This window comes from Pleurodeles waltl, chromosome 11 (assembly GCF_031143425.1).
Source record: "Pleurodeles waltl isolate 20211129_DDA chromosome 11, aPleWal1.hap1.20221129, whole genome shotgun sequence".
Taxonomy (NCBI): Eukaryota; Metazoa; Chordata; class Amphibia; order Caudata; family Salamandridae; genus Pleurodeles; species Pleurodeles waltl.
The window spans coordinates 39,877,689-39,891,596 of record NC_090450.1 but is presented as its reverse complement, the minus strand read 5'-3'; positions in this window follow the sequence as shown (position 1 = coordinate 39,891,596).

The window sequence follows — 13,908 nt, the reverse complement described above, 5'->3', positions numbered from 1 at the left end:
TCGTGTGACCACTACCTTCATTGTTTTTGAATTTACAGACTTTGGCAAAATGCCCTCTTTTCCCGCAATTGCGACATATTGCATTTCTTGCAGCACACATTTTGCTCGATGCAATGTGTCCGGGCGCTCCGCACCGATAGCATTTTACTTCCCTTGAATCAAACTTTCCCCGACTTGGGTCTTCCCAATTCCTTGTTGATTTTTTCTTCTCTTCACTAATTGTGAATTTGCTCCTATTCTTTATCTCACTGATAACATTTTGTTTTCCTTCCTTATTTGAATCATCCATTTCCAGTAGCCATACAGCTGTGTGCTCCATTCTTTTAGCAACTTGAATCGCTTCCTCCAGATTCGGATCTTTCATTAATAACTTCTCCCTTATTTTTTTATTATAAGCACACCTTACTATCTGATCTCTTATTAGGGAATCCGATAACTGTTCGAAACGGCAAGATAGGGCAAGTCCACGTAAGGTTGCTACATACGATGCTATATCTTCATCAGCATTCTGTATCCTCGAGAAAAATTTATGACGCTCTAGAACCAAATTAGTCTTAGGTGTAAATTGTAAATCTAGCATTTGCAAAGACATCTCAAATAGATTGGAGGGTTGTCCATCCCCCATACCTAATGAAACCTCAGGTAGGTCCTCATATATTCTTCTTCCTTCTATACCCAAATGATGAAGAAGAATTGCCTGTCTTCTGATAGGACTGTAGCGATCTCCTCCAATTGCCAGTAAATAGGTAGAGAACATCTTTTTCCACTGTTTCCACGGAATAGGTGGTTCCCCAGGAGTTGCTAAAAAGGGTGGTGGCGAGGACATACTTTGATCACCCATAGCTTATTTTTTTTTTTTTTTTTTTTTAGCTGTGTCCTTCTCCTCAATTTTCCACTTTAAAATGTGTTATATAGTATGTATTTTAATACTTGTACTTCTTCACTCTTTTTCCATTCACATTGCTTTTTCCTGCTCCTTTTTAAAGTCTTTCTTTCCTTTCACTACTTAACCTTTACCCAGTCCTTCTTCGCTTTTGCTGGACAGGAGCAGAGTACGTCGTGAATTGCCAATGCAGGTTCTTGTTTTCCTTTTATTATTATTATTTATATTTTAGATGCCGCGTTAATTCCCAGCTAACGGCAGTAAGCTGGTTTATGTTCCCCCCACGGCATGATCTGCCGTAATGCAGTGTTTATAAATAGATTCTGCTCGCGCATACACCTCGCGCGTTCAGCTCGCAGCAGCGTCTGTTCAAAGAACTAAGTGAATCACGCGCATACACCTCGCGCGTTCTGCTCGAGGCAGAGTCTCTTCCAAGGGCAGAGTATAACGCGCATACACCTCGCGCGTCTACTCGTTTTCTTTTAAAATTAAACACAGTTCGTTACTACAGGCAGTCTGTTTTGCGCCAAGATAAACTCAAGATTATTGTTGTTTTCTTGAGGAATGTTAACACGCGATAGAGCTTGGACAATAATTATAATTGTGCTCACCAAAAAAACTTTGTAGGTTTTTCTTTTCTCTTTTTGTATCTTTTCCTCTCTGTCGAATATATGATTTTTCGAGCTGTAGTTGCTTCCAAGAGTGGAGATGTTCAATTCAATCCGTCTCCTGCACGGCTCCTCGTCGCCAATGTAAAGATGAATCTCTCAATTAGTTTCATTTCACTTCTTTATTTCATAAGTAATATACAGCATCTCCAGCACAGCTCCTTCCGTCTCCTTTTTCCTTCCCTTCACCTCAACCCCTCACACATTCCATTTCAGAACCCATCTCCCTCATCACACCTCATCACATTCCAGTACAGGCTCTCCTACAGTACATAAAGTACCAAGCCATCTTCACAGAAACGCACACAGAACAGTAGGCGGATGGTTTATTTTTACTATAATCAAAGCAGCAGGAAACACAGTCACTGGGATTTATGTTTCCAGACTGTAAGAAAACCTCAGTTTATAATTCAAATTCACTTTAGGCAGGGATAAAATTGTGCTTGCGTTTTTTGAACTGCTTAATTTGTAAATAAAAACTACTGGTGTCCAAAGCTGTCTTCCAACACTCACAGCTGCACCAACTTAATATGCGAGCAGGGAATAATGGAGCTGTGTAATGATGAACTGATCTCGGGTCTCTGTAACCCTTTTATAGCCAGTTATTGACAATTCAGCTTACTCCTGAAGCTTTCTGTGTTCTCTCTTTGTGACATTATTTTCCCTCTTCCTCCCTTTTCCCCATATGCATCTTTTCCTCATAGGAACATTTTTGCAGTCAATGTTCCGAAATCGATTAGTGTTGTTGCCTGCAAAATCAATGGATTTATTTCAAACTCAGTTTTTGATTACTTCCGGGTCTGAGACCCAGAAGGACCCTGCCCACTTAAAGCCCTGGATGTCACAGTACTATCATACCCTTCACATAAAGGGGAATGGGCCAAGTGAACAATCATAGTTGAGATACACCCAAGTGGAAATGCTGTTTGTGCACATACTGGTTCTGTATATGTGTCCAAATATAACTTTGCAGTACATATTGGAGCATAACGTGCACACATTAATTTTATGGCATTTTTGTGTGTGGTATTACCTGTGCTACATTCTTTTGGACGTGCAGACATCCAGACCTGACTGTGTGCAGTTGGCAGTTGGACTTTGTTTATTCCTACCAGGCAGCCACACAATAGAGGGATTAGGCGTGGCTTGATGGGCCATCAGTGGCAGGATGTGGGGGGGAGCTGGGCACAGCCTACCTTGCATATAAATAGGCTGTGCCCTGCCTTCACACAAAGGACTTTACACTACCCATTGTGCCTGTATTTAGGCTGGAGCCATGGTAGACAGGAAATTCCAAGCACTTTACTTATAGTCTGCTGTGCAGCATCGCTCTATTATGGTATTTATTGCGGGTTTGTATAATACTATAGAATAACATAACAGCATAACATAATACTTCCTGCTTACTTCTTCAATTAAATGTCCCAGCAAACAGCTGTGTGGGCCCACTCACTTGCAATCCCTTTTAGTAACATCCAGCCAAGAACAGTGCTTTACTTTGAAAGCACTGGTATATGGTACTTCATGACTTAGGAATCTCTAGCAAGGACATTCTGCAGAAAGAGTTTACGTTATCACCATCACTGCTGAAAGGAAGGATAAACAATTCCCCTTCAGCTGGAGCAGCACAAAGCAGAAGGAATAGTGTAAAACCCGACATGCAAATTAAGACATGTCCTCCTGTTTGTGGGAATGAAGCAAGACCTAGTTTTAAGTTCTAGTACTAAGTGAACATCTGCAACACGCAAACACCAAACCAAGCATGGAAATTTGTTAACATATGTCAAGGCCTGTAATATATATTAGCATGGTCATAACACAAATAAGCAACAGAGCAGATAGAAGAGTACTACTTGTGATACTAGTCCTGTGTGCTAAATTGTCACTTTATAATTACCGTAATCACCATCTTGTGTACAAGGAACGGAGTTGATAATTTGTTATTAATATGTAGTGCCAGTGGGTGCTAAGTGTGATAGGTGTGATAAGTCTACATTAGGTACATCAAAATTGCAAAAAAAAATAAAGCAGGTATTGCCAGAGCAAATGACTGAAATCCCAAGTTAATAGCCAAGAGTGATCCAATGCCAGAGTTAAAAGTAAAAATGGAGGGTGTAAAAAACCCCAAGTCTATAGTAACTGATGCTAAAGTGTAGTGAAAAACACTTACTATTCCAGTACTTACTTTCCTTAAGATGTGTGGTTCTTCCTGGTTTAATAGCAATATGTAAAATAGTGCCTAGTTCATCAATAAGTAATGTGTTTGTATTACTTAGGGCCTTATTACGGCCTTAACGGAGAGGTTTCCTCAATCACAAATGTGACGGATATCCTGTCCGCCGTATTAGGATCCCATTATATTCAATGGAGATCGTAATACGGTGGACGGGATATCCGTCACATTTGTGATGGAGGAAACCGCTCCTTCAAGGTTGTAATAAGATCCTTAGTTACTGGAGCTGAACATGTAATGAACTGCTCTAACAGTGTGATTATAATTATCAAAGTTTGCATTCAAAACCTGTTAAGTGTAGGTAAATGTTGTTTTTGTGGTGATGGGAACCTTCATAATCCTATTTAACATGTTTATTTACAGTCACAACATAGATATAACCAGTTCACAAAGAGTAGTGTGTTTTTGAGAGATAGACTTGGTAAGACCCACTCATTAAAATTGTAAGAAGTTCAGAGATGATAGGTTCCAGTGTACCTATGAGTGAACATTTGCTTCTTGGAATAGTGAAATTACATTCTACATGCAAGATTACTCTTTTACATCTGAATGAATTTCTGAATGGGCTTCTACATTTCTTACTATTCCGTAATGTAGGTGACTTTTTGATGAAGGAAAGTAGTTCATATTGCATTTTCTAATTGATAGACACCAAAAAATTACCCACATTGTAATACTTTCAGATTTCCATGTGAGTCTAACATTACATTACACCATGTATTAGCCATGAAAGCCTAGATTATTCCTATGGAGGGAGTGGAGACAAGTTCTATTGAAAGTAATAAATATAGTGCATGCTTTTTAATTGTCCCTTGCCTACTGACAAATCCTTATGGCTGTAATTGAGCTGTAGCATTAACAAGTGAGGAGGACAGCATGGGTTTTACGTGCTTTATAAGCACATTGCAAAGCAAAACTTGTCTATAGTGTTCTTTCTCCACCTTAGACTACTCTAAAGAATATTTTCTAATTTTAAATGCAGACAGAACGAGTTCATAAACAGAGTACACAATTTCACCATACCATTCAGCTAACTGCCTAACATTATAAGTCAACTCTATACATTGTCAATTTATCATATACCCTTTGCAGCTTCCTATGACAAATATGATGTTCTCAAACAAGCCCCACTGTCAGCCCTGATTGAATGCGGTGAGTATCTAGGAGCTGTTTTTGAGAACTTAGGCAAGGGATCAATATGTTATACAATTTCTCTCTCGTTTGTTTATTGGGCATTATTTGAAGCAAATGGTGTCTGCTTTCTGCGTTCTTTTTAAAAAAAATAGTTGACACCAACTAAGTACCTTAAATTTAATATTTCACTTCATTATATATAAACCATTTCCATAGCAGAAAGCTTGTCTATGATATCCACAATACCTTAGCACTTATATTTATCACTCGTGGAGGGAGGAATATAGAAGACGTAGGAGTAATGAGGGATCATGACAGAGGGATGATGAATGAAGAATTGGAAGACTTAAAAGGACACATCATTGTCCATTTCAAGATATCTCATCGCTCAAGTCGTCATCCTGCATAATCATTGTCCAGTTTGCCATTTTTTCCTAAAGAGAGGAGGAGGGATGATCAGTGAAGAATGATGTATAAAGACTGAAGGGTGAGCCTGCGGCATGTAGTATGAGGTATGTTGGATGACAGAAGATGTATGAAAGATGAGGGATGAGGAATGGTAGGAATGAAGTGAATTAGATGTGAAGAATAAAGAGTGAGGATGTCCTTAAATGATTGATGATAGACACAAGATGGGAAATCATAGGTTAGGATGATGGATGTTGTATTATGATGATGATGGGTTTGGGATGAAAGAGAATGGAGGAGGAATGAAGGATGATTGATCAATGATGAGAAATGAGTAATGATGAATGACGGCTGAAGGATGATGGATGAAGGATGATGGATAAGGAGTGACAAATGAGAAATGATGAATGCCCTAAAAGCAAGAATGATGGAAAAGGGATGAATAAAGATGGTTGAGAAATGAGAGATATACAATTAAGAATTATGGATGAGGAATGATGGATGTGGTATGAGTGATGAAACATGATGGACAAGAAATGGGGGATGATGGATGGCAAATAATGTATGAGGGATGATGAATGAGAGATGAGGAGTAAGGGATGAGGCATCAGTGAAGAGGAGTGACGAGTGAGGCATGAGGAATTAAAATGCCTGAAAATGGATGATATATACATGATTACCTAATAGCTGGTCAGAGCAAAATAGTAGCAGGGTAAAGCTGTCACTCATACATCACAAACTGTATTGTCAGTCAGAGCACTCATATTCACAACACATACTGCCAATCCACATGCACAGGTTATCCTCAATGACATCCTAAATCCTAGCAAACAACTAACACAGCGCAGCAATAAAGATATTGGTTCTTAGTAAGATAAGGTCAAATAAAGTCTTTAAGAAATTAAGGCTTTATCTTTTCTGTTTTACTGGGCCTCTGTTCAAATTCTTCTTTGTTTTCATCAGTATCTTTAAGGACACCATTTTCACATCACTTTCCTTTCTTTCTTTTCCTACTGTCCACACTCTGACATCTTTAGTGCAAATTAACTTGAGTATCCTCACAACTTTATTAGTCTCAAATCCAATTGTATCTTTTCCACCCTTCATATGATTCAGTCTTTAATCGTATATGTTGTGGCAGTGAGCCTGTCTCAGGAATGACTGAAAGAAGCGCCTAACAGGAGTGCTTGTTTTTTTCTGCAACGGGTGAGTATGAGACAATACTCCAAATGCAGAAGGTTGGAATAACCTCAAGTTCACCATTAACAAACCAGAACATGGATATGCTCTCGCATTAGCGTGGACATCTGGTCCAAACGAAGGGCCACATTCTGGTGGTATGGGAGAAGCTGGATTAGTTCAGGAATGCAGAGAGGCAGAAGAATGGAAGCAGGAGCAGACTCTGTAAGCGAAGAAGGGAAGTAGAGAAGATGAGGTGGGGCAGCAGAGGTGAAGAGGAAACATACTAGTGAAGATACTGAGTAGAGGAGCAGCAAGGCAAAGGAGAGAATGAAGAAGATAGAACCTGTGGTCTCCAGGCTAACCCAACCTGCAATAGATCCTGTGACTGTCAGGAGAGAGGTTCCGAGTCCACGGATGCCACTGGTCCCTTCGTGGTAATGGCTTAAGGCAAGGGCAGAAGTATTAGTGTGTGGATTTAATCAAAGGTGGCAACTGATCTGTATAGGGATGATGTAAGCAAGAAGAGGGAGCACTAGCAGAAAGGCAAACTACAGGAGGCATGATAAAAGGACTTCACCAGGATATATACAGAACCATGTGGACTACGTAGTCACCAGAAGAAGACCAAATAGCTGGATCACCTACAGACCAGGCACTATTCAAGCCTTAATGTCTATACTATGGATAACATTAGCAGACATCTCTGCAGACATTTCCTCACCCAAACTTGAAACCTGCCCTTTTTTAATCACTAGCGAATTCTGGGTTCTCCGTCGTTCTCATAATACACCTACTTTATTTTAAACTACTCTCTAGTGTCTTTTGTGCCTCATTGCACTCACTCTCTAAGCTACCTAACCATCCACAACAAACTAAAGTATTGAATTGTTTGACCAGATAACGTTTCAAAAGGTAACTTCTCGTTGTGGATTGTAGCTTTAAATGAAAGACATATACCTTGCCTGAAATGTCATCTTCTTAATCCCTTCACCCAAAATTAGCCATCTATATTTACACTCTGGATGAATATTCGCTTAAATCTATGGCTCATGCAAGGCTGATTTTCTGTGTTCAATACAATATCCTTCAATATCTATTTCTCTTCTGAAGTCCATTTTCTGATAACAGTAGATCTGAAAAACTACTCTTGTGAACACCACTTCTATAGTATTCAACACAACACTTGTGGTTATTATTCAGGTACATAAACTTTGGTCACTTCAATGAATACAAGATAAAATATGCACATACGTAGACATGCTTTTTCTAAAAGGGGTCAGTGGGCCAAATACACAAAATAAAACATATATGTACAGTTGTACATATAGTCCCACTCAAAATGTTTGATTTACGACTTTAAGGAATAAAGGCAGAAATAACATTTCAGGCATACCACTGGGAAAGTTACTTTTTGTACAGTTTGCTAATCACATAATGCAGAATTGTGCGCATAGACAGCATCTGTGTGCCATTGCAATTGTTTTCAAATTCTTTATTTTTCTCCATGAAGAAAACATTATTCCCTGTGGAGAAATCTCTTACGTAATGCACCCATGAAGTCTGAGGGTGATCCTGTCCACATCTCATTCTGGAAAGGGATTTTGTGAAGCCTGTAAGTGGTGAAATCTACAGCTATTTCAGGGTGAGGATGGGTCAGAGTAGTGCTTAATTTGTAAATAAAAACGTGCCGGTGCCCAAAGCTCTCCTCTTAAACATGCGGCTGCTGCAATTAAATGTGGGAACACAGAATACTGAGGCAGTGTAATCCTGAAGCCATCTCCGGCCTCTTTAATTAATTTACAGCCACTCCCTGCCCCTTCAGCTCACTCTTGCAGCTTTCTGCTTCTCCCCTTTGTGACGCTTTTTCATTTTTCTCTTCCTTAATCTTTCCCATATGTGTCTTTTGCTCGCAGCAAATGCTTGGGACAGAAGAATAAACGCTGTCCCTAAAAAATAAGTGCTGGTGCTCAGCACTGGAAACAACAGGCACAAGTTAAGCACTGAGTCAGAGAGGAGTCTGTGAGTACTCACAAATCCACATCTTTGTTGTCGTTCAGATATATACAAGGCAAACCACACCCTTATCCGCCCATTCCTTCCCATCTTAGTGAGATTTATTCCTGGGTAATATTATGCATTGCTGGTGTAATGTTATAGGGAAGGAAGTGGATCCATGTGTGCACGGTGACCCTTTGGTAATGCGTCAGGCACTCTTACATATGTGCATCAGGAGCAGCATTTCTAATCATATGTTTTCCTACCATTTTTGTGATAAATCTAAAAAAGGTGGCGTCCTAGAAAATTGAAAGTTGTCACTGTTTGCCCTTGCCAGAATTTTTTTTAACCTTAACTGGTAGATATCGACATCTCTGCTCTAAAATTCAAATATTAACGGAGATTTCATAAAGGGTGCTAGTGTATTAATACACCTGTCCATATTGGAAGCATAAAAAAGCAGTTGGCTCTTAACTGGTTTAAAGACATCATTGAAGTGTTTCCTGATCAGACACTGGTGACCGGATTCCTAGTCACCATTGACTTGAACACATGAACGTGGAACACACACTACACCAATGACATCAATGGGTCAAAAGTTGGTTGTTTGGTTGGCAGAATATTTTTTTTTCTATGGATATTAAAGTTTTATTTCTAGATGCTGAAATGACAGCAACTGATGCATGAAATTACTTTAATTTCCACAATGCCAACTGAAGCTGTACCAGTAATAGGACTAGATTGTATCCCTAGCACAAAACAAAATCTCTTGTGCATGAAAGTCCTTGCATTAGATAATATAGAGACCCCACAAGTCCCAAAGTTCTCTGAGTTGAAGGAGGTGTAGTCGCATAGCAAAACTTCATCCATGGGTTAAATGTTATGAAAGATTTAATGCCAGGCAATAGGCTATAATTGTGTCAGAAACCCTATCAAGGTTGAAGATGTTTCTCACATTTTCTATTTTTCTGTGTGCATTCTTTTTAAATAATTCTGTTTATCTATCTGTAAAGAAAATGTCTATTCATTTAGGTTATGGTACTAATGTGCCATAGATGTAATTTGTTGTGACATACTACAGAAAGCTTTCTCAGACCATCTCCACACTAATGGCCTCGTTACGAGTTTGGCAGTCTCAATGCGGGATCGCCAAACTCGTGGGGAGGACGCCACCGCCCCCTCCCTTTTACAATGTTCCTGCCTGTCTGACCGGCGGAATCATTGCAATACAGTGTTCCTGTTGGTAAGATCGGCGGGAACAGCGCTACGAGATGGCACTCAGCTCCATTTAAGGAGCCAAGTGCATTCTTCATTAAAGGGGGGCGATCATCACAGTTGGAATGTGCGCTCTCTGCAAGGCAGTCAGTGCGCATTCTGTTGTTGCTGGGCAGGGGGACTCCGTGCACTTGTTCTCCGCCAGTCTTTTCATTCAGGGGAAACTGCCATGAAAAGGCTGGTAGAGAATAAGGTTGTAATCATCCAGGCGGCACGGAGTTCAGCGCCGCCATGGTTGACTACCTCCAAGACTGCTGTCAGGCTGTCGGGAACGCCAGGGTCATAATCTGGCTGTCAGACCGCCCAGAGTGCGGCAGTCTGACCATGAACCCAAGTGTGGCGGTCCGACAACCGCCACACTCGTAATGAGATTGTGCTTGCTACCTAGAGAAAGTCCATTTTCCAAAAAGAATAACATCGTTTTCCAACTGGAATGCAGTGGTACTTGTAATCCTAGAATACTGCCAAGTAACTACTCATTACCCAAGGACCCAAGGAAACTAGCTCCTAAGACTGTATACACATCTGAATTTAATGAAAAAAAACAATTTAGTCGCAGAGGTATATGTTTATATATGTATTGGTCTGGAGAGAAATGCTCTTGCCTTTTTTCTTTATATTATCCAAAGACAAAGTGGTGGCACTAGAAAAATGTTTTACTACTGAGTGGCGTCTTGTATGCATGTACCCTTAAGAATACATATAATTTTTTTTTCATTTCTAAATTCCCACAATATTGTTTTCTGGGATAATGTCTTAAGTTCCTGGATTTCGTTCAAGCAAAAATAAAACTTAATCACAGATGTATAGGATGGAACTCATAGATACAGAAAGGTTTAAAATGAATATGTCCACTGAGGGGTAATGTGGTTGCATGTTCATTTTTGTATTATTCTGAATATGTTCCATTTTCCAAATTCAGAAACTATACATTTTCTGAATAATGATATTGATGGTACAGACTTTGCTTTTGAATTCTTTTGTTACGACGTTTTCTAGAAACCCCTCATAGTAAGAACTGTCATCAAAGGAGAAAAATTAAGGGTCGGATTTAGAGTTTGGGGACAGGGAATTCCACCACAAACGTGGCTATTTAGAGTGGATTGTCTGCTGTTCCTTTTTTCTGTTTGAGACCACCAAGGAAAACTTGGAGGTCCCGAACAGAAAACAATTATTAATGACTCCCAATGTATCAGGGTCATTAGCATTTTGTTTTTCAAAAACAAACTTCTGTCTGGAGAGCAGCTGCCTGAAACAAAGAGGCTACTGACCAAACTTTCAGGGATCACTATAGGCTAGGTGGTGATTTCTAATAATGGGAGGCAGTAGCATGTCCAGATAGCAGATGCAATGTCCTTGGCAACCCTGGTGGACAGTGGGCTGTCTGCTAAACTCTAAATTAGGACCTAAAGGCCACGGTAGAATTTGGAGTACAGAATACTTAGTCGAAACATGACAGATGTCAACTCCATAAGCTCTATTGCACTTGTAATAGACAGAGGGAAAAGCGGCCACTTTTATGATGGAATATCCTGTCTGTCAAACTCTAAACCCTTAAATGTAATTCTGATTTACTATTGGAAAACATATCTCAATATGTCATGGGTCTGTTCAATTCTGAATTGACGTATGGTTAAACTTTGCAAACCTTCACATGTTGCCAACACTACATAGACTTTGTTCTGGATGATAGCTCCCACCACATTATACATTTGCCACTAAATATTGACACTAAACATTGGCAGTCCTGACTGTCTCTCACACACAACACTTCATCTATGTGCACATTTCATTAACATTTTCACATGCAATGTTACGTGCCAGCACTCTTTGTCACACTAAAAATGTCATTACATTCACCTGTAGGCAGTCCATCTCGTGCACTGGTATGAATACATAGGACTAAGCGTAGGGTGTATGGTAATTTGTACTAAGTATATGGGTATAAGCAAAACGGAATGAAGACAACACTCTTACCAATATCAGTAGGAATTATAACTATGAGTACATGCAAGAAACACCTAAACAAGTTTTTTTTTAAAAGCAACATTTATATTTACGATGTAGTAATGGATTAAAGGAGATAGGAGCAGAGGGGTCATGGTGTGTAAGTGCATATACAAAGATATACAGCAATAAAAAACAAAACTAGCGCCTGAATTCTTGAAAGCTCGTGAACCTTGGGTGCAGAGGAGACAGGTGGGGATGAGGTTCAAAAAGTTTCCGAACAGAAGACAAAAAAACTTTACAATTTAAAGTCCTAAATTAAATATCCTAAAACAAATGGCACTCCCTCGAGCTTGACATAGTGGTTTCGTGGTAATCATGGCTTTGGTGCAAAAGTTCATAGCTATCCTGTTTTGTCTCCGAATTGCCAGTGAAAGTGACCACCTTGTGTGGCATAGGCATTGTCATAGATGATACAGGACCAGACAGATGATACAGGACCAGACAATGCCTGAGGAGGAAGAAATTTTGCATCACGGTGGACTTGACAGATCACAGGTAGGAAATGATTGGGTGTCAAGGAGAAAGCACAGAGCTAGCCAAGGAGGTGAGGAGACACTTGTGTTTGGCGGTGTGCATCTTTTTCTGGGTCCCACCCCCACCTCTATTATGAAGCCCTTCTTGGGACCTGCAGGACTGCATACTTCCCAACCAACATCTGCCTCAAGTGCACCTGGACTGACTCTGGGGAGACAATGGATTAGGATAGGCAAGGAAAACACAGACACACTTAGGACTGGCTGAACTGTCAGCTGCTTTTCAACAGGTGGTGGATGTGGGAGGAGACTCTCAGCTGTTATTTGACAGGTGCTGGATGTGGGAGGAGGAATGATGAGAGTGGTGGACTCAGACTGTGATGTTGGGGTAGCCTTCTACCAGACATCATATGGTCTTTCTGGGCAGAAGGACTACCTCCTCCCTGTTGTTGTGGCATGTGGTAGTCTTCAGGACTCCCACTTTCCCCGCTTATGTGCTGGATGATGACAGTGGGTATCTCCGTGTTGGCACTGAGTCTCCCTCAGAAGAAAAAAGACATGGCACCGTGAATGCCTTCCAGGTATGCATTGCACTGCTGCATCTGGGATGCTAGCCCCTGGATGGCATTCACAATGGTTGTCTGCCCTACAGAGAAGGTCCTCAGGAGGTCAATAGCCTCCACTGTGAGGGCAGCAGGGCTAACTGGGGCAGGGGAAGAGGTGCCTGGGGCGAAGGAGATGCCCACCCTTCGGGGTGAGCGGGCACGGGCAACTGGGTGGGGCGCAACTGGGAGGGTGTTGATGATATGGGGGGTGGCGGAAGATGTCAAAGATTGGTTGGGCCCACTAGGGTCCGCCACCACCAGGGTGCTCCCATCAGAGGAGGTATCAGAGTCACTACCTCCAGTGGTAGTAGCCTCCCCCATGGTACTCCCCTCGCCCTCCAACCCACTGGTCCCCTTGGCGTCGGTAGACTCTGCCTCCTTGGAGCCGTGGGCCGCTGCATCCCCACTCGCCGGTGCCACTGCTCCCTCGCCAGATGATGCTGATATACACAGACAACACAAGACTACAGGGGTGGGGAGACAAAACAGGAGAGAAATATGTTAACATCTGAATGGATGTACATATTTGGTTCACTCATACTCTCACCCAGCTAATACACCAACATGCATCACCTACAGCTATAGTCATGACTATGCCCCTGACTAGTGGCCACAACCCAAGCATACAACCATATCCCACATTACAGAAGGACCTGAGGAACTGCAGACCTGCCCTTTATCATCTAATTGCCCATGGGGGCTATATTGCTATTAGACACCAATCAGAGTCCCTACCACTAGACAGCATACATACTACAGCACCCTCTGCATCCATTAAGGAGGCAGAAACTGGTCTCGGTACTCACCCCCTTTTGTCTGCTGTGCAGCCTTCAAGCGCCTATCCAAGTCTGGATTTGCCACTGTCAGAATGTGGTGCATTAGGGGGTCAGGGCCCGACAGGCACCCCTTCCTCGTTGGGAGGACTTCCCTAGCTGGGCCTCGCAGGTCTTTCTGGCCCAGCGCCACAGGTCCTCCCACCGCTTCCTGCAGTGGGTGCTCCACCGGTTGTAGACCCCCAGGGTCTGCACCTCCCTGGCGATGG